Here is a 20,674-nt window from a genome sequence, read left to right as displayed (position 1 = left end):
GGCCCTGTATTTCTCTGTGCAGTTGCTCACTTGATGTTCTTAAAGCTTTTATCTTTGCCTTTGTGTTCTCTAAGCAAAGTCCAGTGAGGCGGTGGAGAGTGCACTGGGGGGCTTGGAGCCTTGGCTTATGCACAGTCCTGCCACCTCCCTACCTCTGCTTCTCGGTTCCCTGTTCCCCTTTTCTTGGTACCTCAGGCTCTGCCAACCTCCCTATCCCTGCCCCTACCCACTGCTTGCTGTTGCCTTCAAGCCCGGTATGGGGCTGGGTGTGAGCCTGGGGAGGGTTGTGTTAGGCACACAGTCTCCATGGTGTCTTAGGAAGGAGCAAAGTAGTGACCTGCCCAACCCGGGAAGACAGCATAGCGGTGTGTTCAGTGGGTGACACAGTTGGGGGCCCGCCCACTCCCAGTCCAGGTACCTCGCATCCCCTGACACAGGTGCTGTAATAGACTGGAGGGTCGTCTGTTTACTCTGAGCTAGGGTGGTGGGTCCATGGGAAGGGGGATTCCTGGCTCAGTTTCCCCACTCTTGGCCAGGGCGTGGTACATCATCCCAGCAGCTGATGGTCTGTGGGGATGAGCGGCCTGTGGTGGTCTGCACTCACCCTGTAAGTATCCCCATCCTCAAGAGAGCACAACACTGAATACATGTGAAGAAACACCATTAGGAATCTAGAGAAAGAATGCAGAAGAAAGGAAAAAGCTTCATGTCAATACTTTTTTACAGCTTGTTTCCCACTGCTTTTTAAACACATTTTCATTTGCATCTTATGTAGCAGGACCTAGATATTCTTCTGAATCCCAAAGCAGATCTATGTCGATGCATAAAACAACAAATAGGTTCCTGTAGCAGCAATTAAGGGGGGAACACCAACCAGGTTCAAAACCGTGGCTCCTAGGCTGGAAGCTGCCACATTGCCATTGGTTCTGTAAGAATCCCAGGGGTCGCAGTTGAAATCTCCATTGCCCTTAATTTGGTGAGCTTTGTTCTAAGCACATACTAGTTGGACGATGGCTGCTCCAGAGCCAGCGGTGTTCTGAACAAGTTCTTGGTCTGCTGCTGACGCCCTGACCTTTAAAGATAAATTGTATGGTGAGAAAGGGAAGGAACGCAGTAAAAACAGGAAGGCGGGCTGTGAATAATTTGCTTTTCTACTAGGTGTTTTACAAGGGCTGTCAGCAAAGGCTGGAGGAAGAAAGGTGAGCAGCAGCATCATTTTGCTTTACCTGGAAGGGCTGGGCCAGCGACGTCTGTAAAGCTGAGTGTGAAACTGATGAGAGTAGACCGGGAGGGTGATGCACAGAAAGCAGATCCAATTAGTAACAGGAATGGGTGGCCTGGTTGAGCTGTTACCTAAGATGACACTTTCTCTTTTCCCTCCCAGTTTATTGCTCACTGAATTCTCGATCTTCCCCCGTTCTATGGCCAGCATGTCTATTCTAGCACCTATTAGAAATCTGTGTGAATAAGGAGGCTCGGCTTTCTCATAAGTAACTGAAGTTGTACTTAGTTCAAAACAAAAAGTGTGTGTATTGTATTATTTATTTTATACCCTTCTTTGTTCCATAAAAGATCTGCGGAGACTTATAAGAACACTTAGAAGCCACAGAAAACATAATGGAATAATCAGTGCATCTGTCTGTACTGGGACAGTAGATGGCGTTAGGACAGATCAGACTGGGGAGAAGGAAAAAGCGTGGTTTTCAGCATATAGGACTTGGCACAGTTATGAACATTGACCTTTGGGTTCATCTTTGTGCTTCCTGGTGATTATTTACATTGAGGATTCTTACAGTAAATGGTATGAATTCCTGTAGGGGCATCTCAGAATCTTGTAAGAACTTCTGCAAACAATGCATGCCTCTAACTCCCCCACCCCTCCCCTAGGTCTAGGGGACCTAGATTCTGAAGGTCCCCCTGCTATAGAAAGTCCCTGGCACTCTTGGGGACCCCAAGCCTGTTGGGAGGAGAGAAGGGTTTCAGACCCCTGCCCTCCGTGCTTGCACTGTGCATGAGGTAGAAGCATCTCAGGTCTTGATGGAATAGAATGGTTTTTCCAGGGCTCTATTATAAATTAATTGCAATAATGAATATTTATTGAGTACTAACTTTTTGCCAGACATAATCCTAAAGACTTCATTGCTGTTAACTCTCATCCTCACAAAAATTCAAGGGATTCAGTATCATTATTGCAGATAAGAAAACTGAAGCATAGGAAGTTAAGCAGCTAGTTAAATAGCAGAGTCAGGATTTGGCTCCAGAGCCCATGCTCACTAGATTGTCCCCCAAAAAGTCTCAATTGGAGCTTCTCTTAGGGGCCACCATCAATTAATGTAATATACTCCAAATATATATATGTATATTTGGAGTATGTATATAGATATACACACACACACACTTATGTACACAGAGAGAGGGAGAGAGAAATTTGAATTTTGCTCATTGGAAGCAAAGGGCAAACCCATTTCAAGTAAACTGGTGGAGAATTATGACAGTGTGGACCAGCTTTCTGGTCTGACTTGAGTCAGAGGTGAAGCCTAGAAGTGAAATGGATGGGCCACAGGTTTTTTCAGACCATCCCTCAGTGGTGTCATTTCAACCAGGCTTTTGATAAAAGTTGGGCCAAAACAGGAGGAAGGACGGGGTCGGGCGGTGGGCAGCGGTGGCTGGAGTGGGGCTCATCGAGTGGCTGGCAGTTGGCAGAGCCACACACTTTGGATGCCCCACGCACCTGGAGCCCCTTTGGGAAATTGAGGAGTCTCGCTGTGCTTCTCTGGATGCAGGGTCTCGCCACCCTGCGATGGAAGTGGGCCGGGGGAGACCCTGCAGGGAAGGCTCAGATAATCCTTCAGTGCTGTTTCCAGCAACACTAAATGGAATTATTTTTTACAAATTGGGAATAAGTCCGTTGGTTTAGAACTGACATTGATGAGGCCACTTTGGAGGGGTTCCCCATTGACACCACCCCCTGGCCTGTCCCATCTGCCTCTTGGTTTCTCCTCGCCTGTTTATGCTGCTGGGGCACCTAAGGAGGCGAAGTGGCAAGATTTAGGTTCCCAGATGTTCAAGCTTTCCATAGATCTAAAGATATCTAAAGGGTATCTTTAGTTAACGCTTTCCATTCTTTTTCATTTGCCAGCAACCCAGGAACTGAGTGCCCCATAAACAAGCAGAAGGTGTCCTTTCTTTAGGGGAAAAAAAAAATTAATTTCATGTATGATGGAATTCTAAATACAGTCTCTGGAGAATAAATAGATTGTTAGAGAAAGTGTCTTCCTTACTCCCTCAGTGAAACGTAGTTGCTGGAAAAACAAAAGTTGTTTTAGGCCATCAGGATGTAAATACTTCAAAATTCCCTCCAGCCACTCTGAGTCTAAACATGCTGATAATCAGTTGCTCAGTGAAAATCTAAGTACCAGTGTAAATGATCTCTTTTCCCTGTATCACCTCCCTCTTCCCGCAAGAGCAAAGTATTTTTATAACTCTGACAGTGTTTTATGAGCCGACCTACTTTTTTATGCAGTGAATGTGTTTTTTAGTTGATTGCCGTGTATGCATAAGTTTGTATATAATTCTGAGCTCTTTAACTTTTTCTTTTAAGATAATTATATATTTATACAAAAGTCACCAAGACTGAGTTCCCATATTACCTTCCACCTATCTTCCCATAATAACATCTTCATAATCATGGACAATTATCCAAAGTAAGAAAATAATATTGAGACCATATACTAACTAAAATAGGCTTTGTTCATTCCCATTTTCCAGTGTTTCCCACCGAGACCCTTTTTTTGTTCTAGGACCTAATCCAGGATACTACATTGCATGTACTGAGCTCTTAAAAAATTATTTTAGCTGTTCCTTTCCACAGTTCTCAGATTTATTATTCTTAATTCTATTAATAATATTCCATTTAATTAATTGCACCATAATCTGTCTAGACACCCAGTAGTCGTACAATTTCCAGTACTACAGAGCAGAGCTACAACTTCATAAAAATAGGTGGCTGTTTTTCCCTGTAAATCATTGCTTTGGTTCAGATTGCTGAAACCAGTATTACCAGGTCAAAGGCTATCGGCTTATGGCTTCTGTCACTTATTGCAAAATTGTTTTTCAGAGAGGCTGCAGCAGCACGTAATTCCATCTGTAATACCCCAGAAGACACCTTTGTCCGCTGCCCACTGTTCTCTAGGCTTTGTCATTTTTATTTATTCACATTATTAGTTGTATCACATGTGAGCTACTACCTCCTTCTTTAAATTTCCCCCTCTTAAGTTATCAAATAGGACATTTGTTTTAACATTTACAAAACCCTGCATTTATTGTGGAACTCCATGTTGCTGTCCTTTCTTGGGTGTTTTTTCCTCTTGCTTTTCTATCCCATTTTTAAAATGAAAACTTTAGTTTGGGATAACTTGAGATATACAGAAAAGTGGCAAAGATAGTGCAGAGAGTTCCTATATTCCCATCACCCAGCTTCCCTTTCTTTTACTTAACCGTAGTGCCCTTGTCAAAACGGAATAACAAAACTATTAACTAAAATCTATTCTGATTTTACCAGTCATTCTTCTAGGTCTTTCTTTGGTTTCAGGACAGCACAGCGTGTTTAATCTGTCTGCATTTTTAAATTCAAAACTTGGTTTGTAATCTCATTATTTTTTCTTTGTCTATTTTGTGTCACTTTTCCATGTGAAAATGCTTTTCTTAAACTTTTCATTTTATATTGGAGTATCATTGATTAACAGTGCTGTGTGAGTTTCAGGTATACAGCAAAGTGACTCAATAGTTATACATGTATCTATTCTTTTTCAGATTCTTTATGTGAAAATGTTTTTTAAATGTTTGTATATCCAAACATTTTGTAGATAACTGCCTTTTGTGCTTCATTTGTCAAAAAGGCAGTTTCTTGTCATGTTTGGGTGGCCAGCTCGCTTGCACTTATAAATTTCCATAATTCCTCAGTCTACCCCTGTGCTCATCCTCCTTTCATACCTTAAAATCCTAATTTAGCCCTTTGAAACTTTCCTTTTCTCATGGCATATGGCTTATTGCTGGCCAAATGCTTGACTAGAATGAGTAACACTAAGATAAATCCAGTTATAATTAAACTGTTGAAAACTGAATGCTTTGAAAAATACGTACTAATTCCTTAGAATTTCTTCCCTTTGTGTCCCTATGCTGGACTTCTGTAAAGGAAGTGTTCTGCCATCTTGTGGACAGTATTGAAAATTACATCTGTAGAGAAACTGGCATTTCATTTGGACTGAATTGCTTGTAGCTTGTTGTCGGGTCGCTCAGTTGTGTCCGACTCTTTGCGACCCCATGGACTGCAGCATGCCAAGCTTCCCTGTCCTTCACCATCTCCTGGAGCTTGCTCGAATTCATGTCCATTGAGTCAGTGATGCTTGTAGCTAGAAATGACATTAAAGATGATCTGATGGGCCTCCTTTACAGGTGAAAAGGTAAGCTCCAGAAATTTTTAGTACTTAACTTTACTAGGGTCACACAATCAGTGGTGGAGATGGTATTCGAAGGCGGTCTCCTGGGCCTCTGATCACCCCATCCTGCTGTCTTCTCTGAGTGTATCACAGATCATTTTCAGGATATTTGTGAGGAGAAGTAATTAGATCTGCATTTAAAACACTGCTCTTGGGCATCCACGACGAAGGAACCGGGTAAGGAAGATGGTATTGTCCCAAGCATTAAATTATCTGGGTTTCAGCTTCCTTGGCTGTAAAATGAATGTGTTATTAAGTCACTTCTGGTTCTGAGGAATGAAGTCTGGTTCTGAGATCTGAGCAGTCCTGATCTCTGGCATCTGTAGATGAAATAGTTCCGTCTGCTCTGTCTCCAGGTCCAGAGAGAGGGCTGGGTTGGAGGGTTGGAGGCAGGGCTGGCTCCCTTTTCTGACCTCACTCTCCTCCTGCGCCCTGCACTAACATGCAATGTTCCTGCAAATGCAAGGCACCATGGTTATTTCCTGTGTATTACAGGTGAGAAATTCATGCTTCAAACAGGTTAAATAATTCTTTTATCACAGCCAGTAACCTGTGGAACTGGGACTCAAGGTTTGTTGCATTTGACTCCACAAAGTCTGAGTTGGTGTCTGCCCACTCCCAGTGACCATTTCCGTCAGCTTTACGGTCACTGGCTGTGTGACATTTGGAACGGAGATAGCAGGAATATTGGAGGTGAGGCAGGGTAGAGGGACCCGGAGGGTCACTGCTTCAGGACAGACCCCCTCCCTTCCTTTCCACCGTCCCCCACATTCACATGGTCCAGTCCTTTTCAGTGCTTTCAAACTTTTCTGCCCACGTTGGCAAATTCGAATTCAGTTGTCCTGTGGCCAGACTGCAAGGTACTGCAATTCTGCTAAGCTCTAGCGTGCTGCTGATGCTGCTGGTCTGTACACAACATGCTGTCAAGTAGCAACAGTAAAAAGTTTGAAATCTGATCAACAAGGCTTTATGTTCATGCATCCTCTGCAGTCTTTGTATCCAGGACCTCCCAGTTCAGTCATGGCCACTTGCAGCCAGTTCTCAGTGTATCAGGGGTGTTTTTCCCAGGCATTGCTTTTTGTGAAAGCTTTGCTTGTCTCCTTCCTCTTTTGTTATACCCTGGCCCAGATGGAGACAAAGAGGGAAGAGATGATAACAGATCAGTAGGTCTGGTAGAGATACTTTCAGAAATGAACGGTGAATGAACTTGAGATGCCAGTATTTGTACGTGAGCTTTATTTATCTGTGTCCTCCCTTGGTTCCTATTAGAATAGATTTTCCCGAAGTAATTATATTAGTGGCTACTGACTAGATTAGCACTAATAGATAAACAGGAAGGGTAGGGAGTATCTTTTCTCATTCAGGTTTATTTTTGGTCTTTGTAGCAAATTCGTTATCATTACTTAGCATTTATATGGGATTTTTTATGTCTGTGTATAGTTCTTAGAATTGATTTTTGTTCACATGGCACTGGTTTTTTTCTTTCAGAAATCCTCATCTGTGTGAGAAGCTTGGGTTTGATTTCTGTTGTTGACTCATTAATTGAGTCAAAAACATTTATTGAATCCTGAATATTAAAGGAGAAGTCGTGTGTTATAATGGCCAAGAGCATGGACTCGGGACCCCAGCTATTTGGGTTCAAAGCCAAACTCTGCTGCTTACTTAGCTGGGTAACGTTGGGCAAGGTACTTAGCCTCTCTGTGCCCCAGTTTCCTTATCTGGAGAGTGGGAGTGATAACAGTGCCTACCCCACAAAGCTATGGCAAACATTAAGTGAACTGAGACAAACATAAGATAATATGTCAAGTGGTTAGAACTATCTCAGTCATACTTTCTGCATTAGCCATTGTGACTGAGCTCTTACAAGGAGGAGTGGCTATGACCCCTGCCTTCAAGGGGCAGACAGCAAACAGGCAAAGTCAGTGCTGAGCTCTAGTGCCATGGATGGATGCTCTGCCAGGGACATCTACCCTGGCTGGTAGTAAGGATGGCTTATGTGGCTTTCCAGAAGGAAATGAGGCCTAAACCAATGAGTGTACTTGGATTGCAATGGGATTTGCTGATTCTCTCCCCAGATTTATTGATTTATTTATGGCCACACTGGGTCTTTGTTGCTGCATGAGGGCTCTCTTTAGTTGCAGCAAGCAGGGGCTACTCTAGTTGTCCATGGGCTTCTCCTTGCAATGGCTTTTCCTTCTGTTGATGCGGAGCATGGGCCTCAGCAGTTGCAGCATGCGAGCTCAGTAGACCAGGGATCGAACCCATGACCCCTGCATTGGCAGGTGGATTTTCTTAACCACTGGACCACTAGGAAAATCCTCCAGAATTTAAATGTAAATGCAGAAGATTAAAAAATAATTTCATGTGTAATTTTGTGTTGATTTTCAGCAAATGCTTCTAGGAACAGGTCTTAAAATGAGACCATCTATATTTGTCCAGTACTGCAGATAACAGTTGTTTCTGCTATATTTTCCTATGTACATGTGTAATCAGATCAGATCCGTCGCTCAGTCGTGTCTGACTCTTTGCGACCCCATGCAGCACGCCATGCCTCCCTGTCCATCACCAACTCCCAGAGTTCACTCAGACTCACGTCCATCGAGTCAGTGATGCCATCCAGCCATCTCATCCTCTGTCGTTCCCTTCTCTTGCCCCCAATCCCTCCCAACATCATCAGAGTCTTTTCCAATGAGTCAACTCTTCGCATGAGGTGGCCAAAGTACTGGAGTTTCAGCTTTAGCATCATTCCTTCCAAAGAAATCCCAGGGCTGATCTCCTTCAGAATGGACTGGTTGGATCTCCTTGCAGTCCAAGGGACTCCCAAGAGTCTTCTCCAACACCACAGTTCAAAAGCATCAATTCTTCCGTGCTCAGCTTTCTTCACAGTCAAACTCTCACATCCATACATGACCACAGGAAAAACCATAGCCTTGACTAGATGAACCTTTGTTGGCAATGTCTCTGTTTTTTGAATATGCTATCTAGGTTGGTCATAACTTTCCTTCCAAGGAGTAAGCGTCTTTTAATTTCATGGCTGCAGTCACCATCTGCAGTGATTTTGAAGCCCACAAAAATAAAGTCTGACACTGTTTCCATTGTTTCCCCATCTATTTCCCATGAAGTGATGGGACCAGATGCCATGATCTTCGTTCTCTGAACATTGAGCTTTAAGCCAACTTTTTCACTCTCCACTTTCACTCTCATCAAGAGGCTTTTTAGTTCCTCTTCACTTTCTGCCATAAGGGTGGTGTCATCTGCATATCTGAGGTTATTGATATTTCTCCCGGCAATCTTGATTCCAGCTTGTGTTTCCTCCAGTCCAGCGTTTCTCATGATGTACTCTGCATAGAAGTTAAAAAAACAGGGTGACAATATATAGCCTTGACATACTCCTTTTCCTATTTGGAACCAGTCTGTTGTTCCATGTCCAGTTTTAACTGTTGCTCCCTGACCTGCATACAGATTTCTCAAGAGGCAGATCAGGTGGTCTGGTATTCCCATCTCTTTCAGAATTTTCCACAGTTTATTGTGATCCACACAGTCAAAGCCTTTGGCATAGTCAATAAAGCAGAAATAGATGCTTTTCTGGAACTCTCTTGCTTTTTCCATGATCCAGCGCATGTTGGCAATTTGATCTCTGGTTCCTCTGCCTTTTCTAAAACCAGCTTGAACATCAGGAAGCTCACGGTTCACATATTGCTGAAGCCTGGCTTGGAGAATTTTGAGCATGACTTTACTAGCGTGTGAGATGAGTGCAATTGTGTGGTAGTTTGAGCATTCTTTGGCATTGCCTTTCTTTGGGATTGGAATGAAAACAGACCTTTTCCAGTCCTGTGGCCACTGCTGAGTTTTCCAAATTTGCTGGCATATTGAGTGCAGCACTTTCACAGCATCATCTTTCAGGATTTGGAATAGCTCAACTGGAATTCCATCACCTCCACTAGCTTTGTTCGTAGTGATGCTTTCTAAGGCCCACTTGACTTCACATTCCAGGATGTCTGGCTCTAGGTCAGTGATCACACCATCGTGATTATCTGGGTCATGAAGATCTTTTTTGTACAGTTCTTCTGTGTATTCTTGCCATCTCTTCTTAATGCTTCTGTTATGTCCATACCATTTCTGTCCTTTATCGAGCCCATCTTTGCATGAAATATTCCTTTGTTATCTCTGATTTTCTTGAAGAGATCTCTAGTCTTTCCCATTCTGTTGTTTTCCTCTATTTCTTTGCATTGATCTCTGAATAAGGCTTTCTTATCTCTTCTTGCTATTCTTTGGAACTCTGCATTCAGATGTTTATATCTTTTCTTTTCTCCTTTGCTTTTCGCTTCTCTTCTTTTCACAGCTATTTGTAAGGCCTCCCCAGACAGCCATTTTGCTTTTTTGCATTTCTTTTCCATGGGGATGGTCTTGATCCCTGTCTCCTGTACAATGTCATGAACCTCATTCCATAGTTCATCAGGCACTCTATCTATCAGATCTAGGCCCTTAAATCTATTTCTCACTTCCACTGTATAATCATAAGGGATTTGATTTAGATCATACCTGAATGGTCTAGTGGTTTTCCCTACTTTCTTCAATTTAAATCTGAATTTGGCAATAAGGAGTTCATGGTCTGAGCCACAGTCAGCTCCTGGTCTTGTTTTTGCTGACTGTATAGATCTTCTCCATCTTTGGCTGCAAAGAATATAATCAGTCTGATTTCGGTGTTGACCACCTGGTGATGTCCATGTATAGAGTCTTCTCTTATGTTGTTGGAAGAGGGTGTTTGTTATGACCAGTGCATTTTCTTGGCAAAACTCTATTATGTATAATAAACTATACCAAAACATGGTAGCTTAAGACAACTACTTCGCTCATGAAACAAATTTGGTGGATTCAGGAATTTGGGAAGGGCTCAGTGGTGCAGTTCCTTTTTAACCCACATGGAGGCATCTGGGAGCAGGTGAGACTGGAGAATCCACTTCCAAGATGGCTTCTTCACTCACGTGCCTGGTAGCTCAGTGTTTCTAGGCCGCTGTCTCTCTTCATGTGGCATCTCATCCTCCAGAGCCTCTCCATGGGGCTTGGAGTTCTCACAAAGTGGTGGTCTTTGGGTAGGCAGGTATACTTCTCATGTGGTGTCTGGCTTCCAAGGAGTAGGAAGCTGAAGCCAGCAGGTGAGATGAGGCTGTTTCAGGAAACAGCCCCATATCACTTCCACCGTACTCTGTGGATCAGAGCAGTCACAGCCCAGACCCAGTGGTGGAAACACGGACTCCACCTCTTCAAGGAGAATGTCATGGTCACACTGCTAAGAGCATGTGGGACGGGGGACCTTTATCACTGACATCTTTGGGAAATACAGTCTATGACAGATGTCATTCTCATGTTTTAGTCATTCGGTGAAAATGCCCTGAGTGAAGGGTATGGCTGTCAACACAGTTGAATCAAGAAACCAAGGCACAGAGCCAATGATGAACATACCAAGTCCTGGCCAAATGAAATGGCTTTCAGGTTGACATTCACAAAGAGAAAACAAGGACCATCTCATTAAGCCTTAGGAGAGGTGGACGGAGCACAGAGAGGCCGCGTCATCTGCCCAGGAGTGTGTAGCTGGTCTGGGGAGAGCAGGACTCAAGCCAGGCTCCTGACTGTGGACCAGCATGATTTTCTGCTGAGCAGAGCGACACTCGCTGCCTCTTGGACACTGAGCCAGTGGCCTTCAGTACTCATTTTGTCTCCCAGCCCAGAGGACAGCTTTTGTGTTTCTACAACTGTTTTCCTCCCTTTATTTGCCAACATGACCACGCATAATGCTGTGTTTCCAGCAGAACCACGGCTCCTTTTCCCTTATTAACTTCTGGTCACTTCACTTGCCTGAATGAGCAGTCGAGGAATTGGCAGCCGTGTGAACCCTGGGTTTTGAAAGGCGCTGTTGAAACGAACTGCATTGTTATCCCACTGCTGGCAGCTGTGCCCTGCAGTGGGCAGGTGCCTGGAAGGCTAATTAAGGAGAGGCAGACTTCCTCTTCTTCCTGAAGGAAGGAGGCAAGTGAGCTGATGGGCGGCCCCCAGCAGCAGTGGCAGAGGTGGGCGTCCTGGCCCCGTGAGATCCTGGTCAAGAATTCTGGGTTGCGGGTGGTCACAGAGCTGAACAGCCTCCAGCAGAAAGAGCAGCAGCAGCAGCAGCAGCACTGCCTTCTTCCAGCAGGGCCTTCCAGGGAGAGCCAGCTGCTCGGGACCTAGGGGTCCTGAAGCTAGCATTCCAAGCAACAGGTACTGGGCATTATCTTCCCAGGACTTAATGCTGGTGCCAGTATTGATGGAGTACTGCAGCCATTTCTTATTTATTTTCAGTTAATGAAATTGACAAAGAAACAGTGGTTCCTCCTAGAGCACTGTTAGAATGATTCAGACACTGAGGCGTTTTAACTAAGCCACACTGTTCTCTCACTCTCCTTCCTCCTATTTAAAATCTCATCAGAGTATGAAGCCACAAGAATCAAAGACTGAGATCTTTCTCTGCTCCAGGTTCTGGTGCTTTTAAGGAAATGGTTTTAATAGTCAGGCTCGGTATTTTCGGTCTCTTAAATTGACACCAACGGTGACAACCCTCAAATTGTCTGCAACCAAGTCACCCATCCAGTCGTTCTGTATACGCTATACTTAGTCAACAACTGTGCTGTGCAAGATGATATAGTCAATCAGATTGAGGAGGGGAGCAAAAGAAGATAATAGCAGAGACAGTGGTAGTCTCATTTAAGAATGACAGTTACGATGTTACTGAACTTAAAGAAGGGAGAGATAATTTGCAGCTATAAGTGGAATTTCAGTTGCTTTGTGTTGAAGGAGACATTTGAGATCAGTTCACTAAGCATAATCTGTAAATAGTTTAACAGCGTTATGTGTCCATCAGCAGATGGATGAAGAAGATGTAGTATATCTATGCAACGGAATAGTATTCAGCTTGTCACTTGTGACAATGTGAGTGGGCCTTAAGGGTGTTACACTAAGAGAAAGACAAATACTGTATGACGTCTCTTCTATGTGGAATCTAAAAAAGCTGAGCTCATAGAAACCGAGTAGCCCCTGGTGGTTGCCAGGGGCTGGAGAAGAGGGAAATGGGAGATGTTTACCTGCAGCTGGGAGGTAAATAAATCCTGGAGCTCCAATACAGTGTCGCGATTATAGTCAAAATACTGTATGGAAAATGTCAAAGTTGCTAAGAGACTAGGTCTTGGTTGTTCCACCAAAAAAGAGAAATGATAAAAATGGGATGTGATAGAGGGGTTAGTGAACACCACGGTGGTGATCTTACTCAAGTATACTAATGTATCAGCATGCTGTTCCTTAAGCTTACATAAGGTTATATATCAATTATATAACTCAATTTTTGACTATTTAAAAATAATTCGATTTGACCTTAAGAAATCCTCAGACTGAGAATCACTTCAGTAAAACTGAACCAGCACGTTCTTAACCCAGATCTCCAGCCAGACAATGCTGCAGCCCACCTCCTGTGGGCACAGAGCAGAAAGGTGTCCCTTCGGGTTCCTTCAGAGTCGCTCATTCTCAGCAGACCTGCTGCTCAAGAAGGGGACACAGGGCCCCACCTGAGGCCCACTTTTCTGCTCCAGCCACATTCCCAGTGGTCGGTTTCACCAGCATACTACCCCTGTCTCTAACAAAGCTGAAATGTTGGCCTATTGTAAATGACACACAGCCCCTAGAAGCCAGAATATATGATTTCTCAAAAAGCCTTTCTGAGAGCTGTGATTTTGTCAGAGCTGTGAGTTCAAATGAGAGCGATAGCAACCTAGAGCTTGTTTTATAGAAAATGTCAGTTTTTCCTCTTCACCTAATGCTATGAGGCAATGCCACTTAGTAAATAAAATACCCTATAAAGAAGACCTCTCTCCTGCTGCAGGTATTCTAATCCATGTCTGGCACGTTTTGGTTGAGCTGTGGAAACAATGAAACGAATGGATACCCAACGTAGACTTTGATCGTTTGGCAACGGTAGAGGGTGGGAGGAGAAGGTAGCTGACAGCTCTGGCTCCAGCCCTGTGCTGGGCACACTGCTGGGCACTTTACTTGCGGCAGGCCATCTGATTCTCGGAGCAGCCCTGCAAAGGAGGGTGACATTGTTCCTCCCATCTTATGGATGAGCAAATTGAGATTCAGAGACCCCAGGTCACTTTCCTAAAATGACGAATCTATTCTGTGGATGAATTTGAACCTGATTGAAGCCGACTCTAAAGCCTGTGTTCTGATAATACCAGTGATGGTTGCTGATGTTCATTGATCATTTAGTGTGTATCAGTTCAGTTCAGTCGCTCAGTCCTGTCCTTCTCTTTGCGAGCCCATGGACTGCAGCACGCCAGGCTTCTCTGTCGATCACCAACTCCCAGAGCTTGCTCAAATTCATGCTTAGTGTCTATGGGGTACACATATACCAAGGTGGTTTGGGGCTAAAGTCAGAAAAAGCTTGTTTCCTGTCTTTCAGGCTCATCTAGCTCCTCTGTGAAAGGCAGTTGCGACACCCACATCCTGCTTCCAGAGCCTGCTTCCCGCAAGCCCTATGAGCTGTGTTCCATTTCTCCTATATTTAGTTGAAACTGAGGCACAGAATCCTGCCCACAGTTCCACAGCTGATAAATGGCAGAGCTGAGATGTGAACCCGGGCAGCCTGGCTTCAGAGACCAAGCTTTTCACTTCTGGGCTGTGCTTCCTCTCATGCAGGTGGGCCTTCCCGTGGCCTTGCAAGCATGCCATTGGAAGATTGAGAGGAAAAAAATTATTGTGTGTGTGTGTGTGTGTGTGCGTTTTAGTGGATTGTCGAAGCACCTGACTCCCAGTGAATGACCGAAGAGGAAAGAACAGCCATAGCCTTTGTCCCTAATGTAGGGCCATGTGCCAAGGGGAAAGGGTATGAAATGGGAGCGAGAATACCCGGGTTCTGGCCCCAATACTATTGTGTGACTTTGTTAACCTCTCTGGACATCACTTATCTCATATGTAAAGTGGGATGGCGCTAATGCCTAGTCTGGGAAACTCATAGTGTTACTATGAAGACCAAGTAAGATGTTATAGAAATGCTTTGATGTATATGACATGTGATTTTGGTCTTCCAAGAGTTTCTTTAGAAAATTCTGGTGTAATGGTTCCCACAGACCCATCAGTCATGGTGAATTACTCGTTTTTGCTGCTGGGTAGGTCCCGTCAGCTAGAGGCAGTGAGGGGCTGAGCCCAGTCCCAAGCATGCCATCTTTAGGCCACCCCCCCTCCCTCTCTAATCCGACTGGTTTGGGAATCATTTTAGCAAATGGCATATTATAGCGTGTCGTAGCTTAAGTGAAGCAGGATTACTTTCGTTTTTTCAGACTTTAGAAAATAAAACAAATAATGTCTGGTAACACACTGGTTATTAATGAAAATGCAGACAGTACCAGCTTATACAAGTTATATGAGGGATTTTTTAATCTAATTTTCAGAAAGGAGACAGTGACAATAGGAATAAAGAGTTTCCTCTGTGTCAAGGTTGAGTGTGTGGTGCCTCATTTAATAGACAAATCCTGAAACAGTTTTTTAACTGGTTATAGTTGTGTGTGTATGTGTGTGATTTCTCACTTTACACACAGCATATTACTCTCCCCTTCTTCTGTATGTTAAGGCACATTTATGTAAATTCTGCATCAATTCAGAATCCCTCAGCGGTTCAGCCCAGATGGCAGTGACTTGAGTTCAGTGATGAGAGTCTTCTCTTGGCAATGCCCAGGGAGAAGCCAAGCCTGAGGTTGGTCTCAGACCTCTGAGTTCTGGTTGAAAAGCTCTGGGCTTCAGCCACCAGGAGCTTTAGATTAGCTTTAAAACAAAGCAGAAACAAAAATTCCAAGGTTCTCTGTATTATTGACATCAGAGTTGCCCTCCTTTTACAGGAAACTCTAGATTGTTCCTTCCGTGGTTGCTACTTCTCCCCAGCGTTGGCAGTGATTTCAGAATTTACAAAGACTGCCAAAAAGTGGGGGATTGCAGCAGAGTCTGGCCTGGAGTCTGGCCTGCTGCCGTTAACAGCATTAAAGCACTTATATTGTCCACAAGATAAGTGTAGATAAATAATGTAGCACCTATAAAACATTTTCCCCAAAATCTTTTTTTAAACTTATTAAACACATGGGGGGCGGGGGTGGGGGTGGGAATTGACACAGGAAGCTCAGAAATTCACCATTGGCCCATAGTTTTTTTTTTTTGCATCACATTTATGCAGAACCTCCGTGTTCCTCTGGAGTTCTTTGCAGACCTCTCTCTGTGGAAGGTTCACGTCTGCCGAGATGAGCGCGTACCAGCGCTCACTTCGTACTGGCGGGGTGGGGGTGTGCTAGTTGAAGCTGGTCCCCGTTTTCCCCAGAGGAAGCTGTGTAGAGTTAAGGTAATGTGATTTTGCCAGCACTGGGGCCCTCCACATTGTTAATAAGTGAAGAGATTCTCAAGAGAGAAACATTTTATTTTGTGTCCTCTTTTATGTGCTTAAGTGGAACTACCTTCTTCTCCTTTAAGATGTAAAGACTCTTCCCAAAGCAATTTGAGAAGTGGGACAGTTGAGGTTCTCATGTATTGTTGGGAATAAGTTTCAAAGAGGTTGCATTTTGCATGCAGAATCATAACTTAGATAGCACCTCTAAGGTGGTCATCTCTGTTGAAACAGGAACATCACTCGGGACAGTTAATCCAACATCCTGCTTTTAAAACTTTGCCCTGGGGGTGAAGAGCCCACAACCTCCTTGGTAGAGTTTCCTTGTTTTATCCCTTTATGTTGAGAAGTTCATCTACCTCGTTACAACTCACTCAAATGTGTTCCTTTTTATGGCTGAGTAATATTCCACTGTGTGTGTATATATGTACCACGACTTCTTTATCCATTTATCTGTCGATAGGCATCTAGGTTGCTTCCATATCCTAGCTATTATAGATAGTGCTGCAGTGAACATTGGGGTACATGTATCTTTTTCAGTTATGGTTTCCTCAGGGTATGTGCCCAGTAGTGGGATTGTTGGCTCAAACAGTAATGTGTTTTCTTTCTTTCTTTTTGGCTGCACTGGGTCTTTGCTGCTGCCCGTGGGCCTTCTCTAGTTGTGGTGAACAGGGGCTACCCTCTAATTGCAGCAGGCAGACTTCTCGGTGTGGTGGCTTCTCTTGTTGCAGAGCAGGCTCTAGGGCGTGTGGGCTCAGTAGCTGTGATGCACAGGCTTATTTGCTCCATGGCATATGAGATCTTCTGGGATCAGGGATCAAACCCATGTCCTCTGTGTTGGAAGGTGAATTCTTAACCGCTTGACCACCCGGGAAGCTCCATATGGTAGTTTCATTCCTAATTTTTCTAAGAAATCTCCATACTGTTCTCCATAGTGGCTGTATCAATTTATATTCCCACCAGAAATGCAAGAGGGTTTCCTTTTCTCCACGCCCTATTATACAGAGTGAAGTAAGTCAGAAAGAGAAAAACAAATATCGTGTATTAACACTTATATATGGAATCTAGAAAGATGGTACTGATAAACTGTTTGTACAGCAGCAGTGGAGATGCAGAAATAAAGAACAGACTGTGGACACAGTGGGGAAAGGAGAAAAAAGCGAAAGTGAAAGTTGCTCAGTCACATCTGACTCTTTGTGACCCCATGGATTCTCCAGGTCAGAATACTGGAGTGGGTAGCCATCCCCTTCTCCAGGAGATCTTCCCAACCCAGGGATCAAACCCAGGTCTCCCACACTGCAGGAGATTCTTTACCAGCTGAGCCACAAGCAAAGCCTGGAGGAAGGAGAGGGTGGGATGAATTGAGAGAGTAGCATCGAAACATATACGTTACCATATGTAAAATAGATAGCCAGTGGGAATTTGCTATATGACGCAGGGAGCTCAAATCAGGTGCTCTGTGACCTAGAGGGGTGGGAGGGAGGTGCAAGAGGGAGGGGACATATGTATACCTATTGCTGATTCATGTTGATGTATGGCAGAAACCAACACAGTATTGTAAAGCAGTTATCCTCCAATTAAAAATAGATTTATTTTTTAAAAAAGCACAATCACAAACTATAGAATTTTAAAAAAAAAAGTTCATCATTCCCTCTCTCCAGATTCTTGTCATTCCAGAGCACCTGCTCATTACTTGATGGCCTATGTAGAAGGAGGACTTTGGGTTGCATCTTCCCCAACACTTTTCCAGCTACTTCTCCATAGCTTTTCTCATTCTTCTCTTAAAAAATTAATGCAGACTTCCTTCACCTTTCTTTATAATTTATATTGCTTTAGTTAGTTTTAGTGACTTTTTTTAGGAGACCCTGCATCTTCTCATTAGAAGAAAAAAATGAATCAACAGATATTAAGTGCTGCTGATGTGTGTGGCACTTACCTAGGCATTGTGGGAGATGAGAAAAAGCACACACAGGGGTCTCATCTCAGGTGGCTCCTGGGGGAGGTGGCAAGGGGGAGAATCAGAAGACCCCATTGCCTACCCATACCTGCCACTCATGGGCTGGGAGACCCTGGGTGAGTCACTACCCCTTGATGGGCCTCATCCATCAAGCAAAAGGGACAAGCAGAGTTTTCAGTTTGGCTCTGAAAACAAGGCTCAGAGGCTACTGGGGCATTAAATCAAAGAACAGCAGAGCATTAAGAGATGAGCTACTGTTTCTACAGTGGAAACCCAGGAAAGAGGGAGCTGAGTTTGTTGATGAGTCTTCTCCTTGAACTTGGACCAGCAGTCTCTGGCCCAAATCACTGGACCTCCACCCCAGGTCCATTCAGGGGGCACAGCTGCACTGTCACACAGATGGCATAATAAGCTTTGGGCAACATCAGGAGCTGTGGAGACCTGGGGTCCCCAGACCCCGAGGCTGGGTCCCTGAATAATGCGAAGTTCTCTCTCCCTCCTCCTGTCCTTTCCCACCAGGAACTCCTCTCTGCTCCTATCTGTGAGTCTCTGTCATCTTTCTTACTACCATCTCAAAGCTTTGTGACAGCATCCAGTCTGCAGAGTCACGTCTCCTCTTAGAATTTTGGGGATCCATTGCCCTGCAACATTCTCTGGGCCCCCCATGGTTATTTTGTGTGATCACCAGGGTGAATCCTAGAGTGGTTTCCAGTTTCTGAAGTTACAGGGCTCCTTAAGGCCCCCTCTTCCCTTGTGTCCCAACACTCACAGGACATAATCTGAGTTACTTGAGACACTGGCATGTTACCCGCTTGTGAGGAGGGGCCACAAGAAGTCCTTTTGGTCTGTCCGTCTTGGCTGTAGTCCTAGATACATCTGTTCCTCAGATATGTTGTCATCTCTGGGAGTAGGTTTTCAGCCTTTAAAAGCCTACTTTGGTTTTTGCTGGTCTTTGCTGGAAATTTGCTCCATTTTAATTTTTCAGCTCTGTGTACATACATTCCTACTCTATGAATTCAATAGAGTTAATTTTAAGCAAAGCCTTTAAAACAACTACTTAGAACTCTTTTTTCTTCTTGAATTGCTGTAAATGACTCGGAAGAGCATCTGCTCACACTCCCTTCATCTTTGCATTGCACTCTGCTGCCAGTTGGTCAGGGACCATCTCAGCAAATGGTCGTGACTAAGGAAGACTTTGACGAACGACCTTCCATGCCCACTACTCCCCCCACAAGGCAGAAGCTCATTCTTGTCAGCAGCAGCTCTGCAGCACTCCCGGGACTCGAGTTTACTTGTTTGTAAAATGAGGTGGCTGGGTTCCAGGTCCCCAGGGCCCTTATGCACTAGGCTCTATGCTGTGGGTAAAGGCTCTTTCCATGTGCATGCTGTGTAGACTTCTAGGAGTCGGCTTTGCGAGCGAGGATCTGCTAAATCTCCCTTTAGGGTTGATCAAACCAACAGCTTTGCTTCTAACTGCGGTCTTTGTAGGTCTTCACACTCTATGAGTTCACTGTGTTCATCTCAGACCCTTTGTAAAAAGTTGCAGATATTTTGTTTCTTGGTGAGCAGTGCAGTTTTAAAAAAAATCTTTCTTATAAGCCAACAATAAAAACTACAATCAGTCCCAATAATGATGATGAGTATAGCTTTTGTGTGCATGCTAAGTTGCTTCAGTCGTGTCTGACTCTTTGCATCCCCATGGACTGCAGCCTGCCAGGCTCCTCTATCCATGGGATTCTCCAGGCAGGTATACTGGAGTGGGTTGCCATGCCCTCCAGAGGATCTTCCTAACCCAAGGATCAAACCTGCCTCTCTTGTGTCTCCTGCATTGCAGACAGATTCTCTACCACTGAGCCACCAGGGAAGCTGGAGTATAGCTTTTACCAAACACCAAATACTGTGCAAAGCCTATATGACATGTATGAACTCATTTAACCCTCATAGTGATCATATTCTGTGCTTGGGGCAGAGAAGACTGCAGAGCAAGCCTCTGCCTTCTTGTAATTTGTGTTACAGTGTGGAGAGAGAGAGAAATAGCAAAAGACAGCAGTGTCCCAGCCCTGCCAACCCCAGGTCTCCAACTCTCAGCCTGGAGGGTGCAGCCTGTCTCCTGACCTCAGGTTCTCTGCACTTTCTGTTGGATCAGCAATCCCTCTAGAGTTCACATAGTCATCTTGCTTTCCCTGCAAGATAAAATAGCCAACTTTACATGCAGAACTTGGGTATTCCTTATGGTTTTACTCTATGCTTACTCTGCAAATAAGGCTTCTCAACTCTGCAGCAGCAGAAATGAAATCAATAGTGTAAATCAACCATGTGGACCATACAACTCGCCTCTCGATCTTTTCCAAGACTCCCATACGGGAAAACTAAAATATCATTCACGCTTCTGGGGAAGAAGAATAGTTTCCCAGGAGTGAGGACATCTGCCACTTCCCTGCAGAAATAGGAACGGCTCCTGCCAGCCTCGCTGCTGGGCCTGGCTGGGCGTGGGCTCTGACTCAGGCTCTAAGAGTGTGGGCCGTGAGCCGATGTTTACTGCTGCAGACTCAGCTTCTGTTGGCATTCGAGTGTCTCCAGCGGCAGAAGTTCCCTTTTGTCCCACTCTCCCACGAGGAGAAGTTTCTGTGGTTACTGTCAGATCAAGGTTCTTGGAGATGTTTCATGGTGACTCTGAGGTCTCCCAGGCCTTGGGCTGCAGCAGGCTGGGCCATCTGCGGGAGGCTGTTACTGAGTGTTTGGCTGGTGAGATTTGAAGGTGCTCCAGCT

At 44.5% G+C, this 20,674-nt stretch overlaps 1 protein-coding gene across 18 annotated transcripts in view; it reads left to right on the top strand.

Annotated features, from left to right (window-relative positions):
• Positions 1 to 20,674, top strand: part of APBB2 (amyloid beta precursor protein binding family B member 2) — a 384,026-nt gene that overhangs the window by 270,771 nt on the left and 92,581 nt on the right.

Source organism: Bos taurus, chromosome 6 (assembly GCF_002263795.3).
Source record: "Bos taurus isolate L1 Dominette 01449 registration number 42190680 breed Hereford chromosome 6, ARS-UCD2.0, whole genome shotgun sequence".
Lineage (NCBI taxonomy): Eukaryota > Metazoa > Chordata > Mammalia > Artiodactyla > Bovidae > Bos > Bos taurus.
This window is presented reverse-complemented; position numbering and strand designations above follow the sequence as displayed.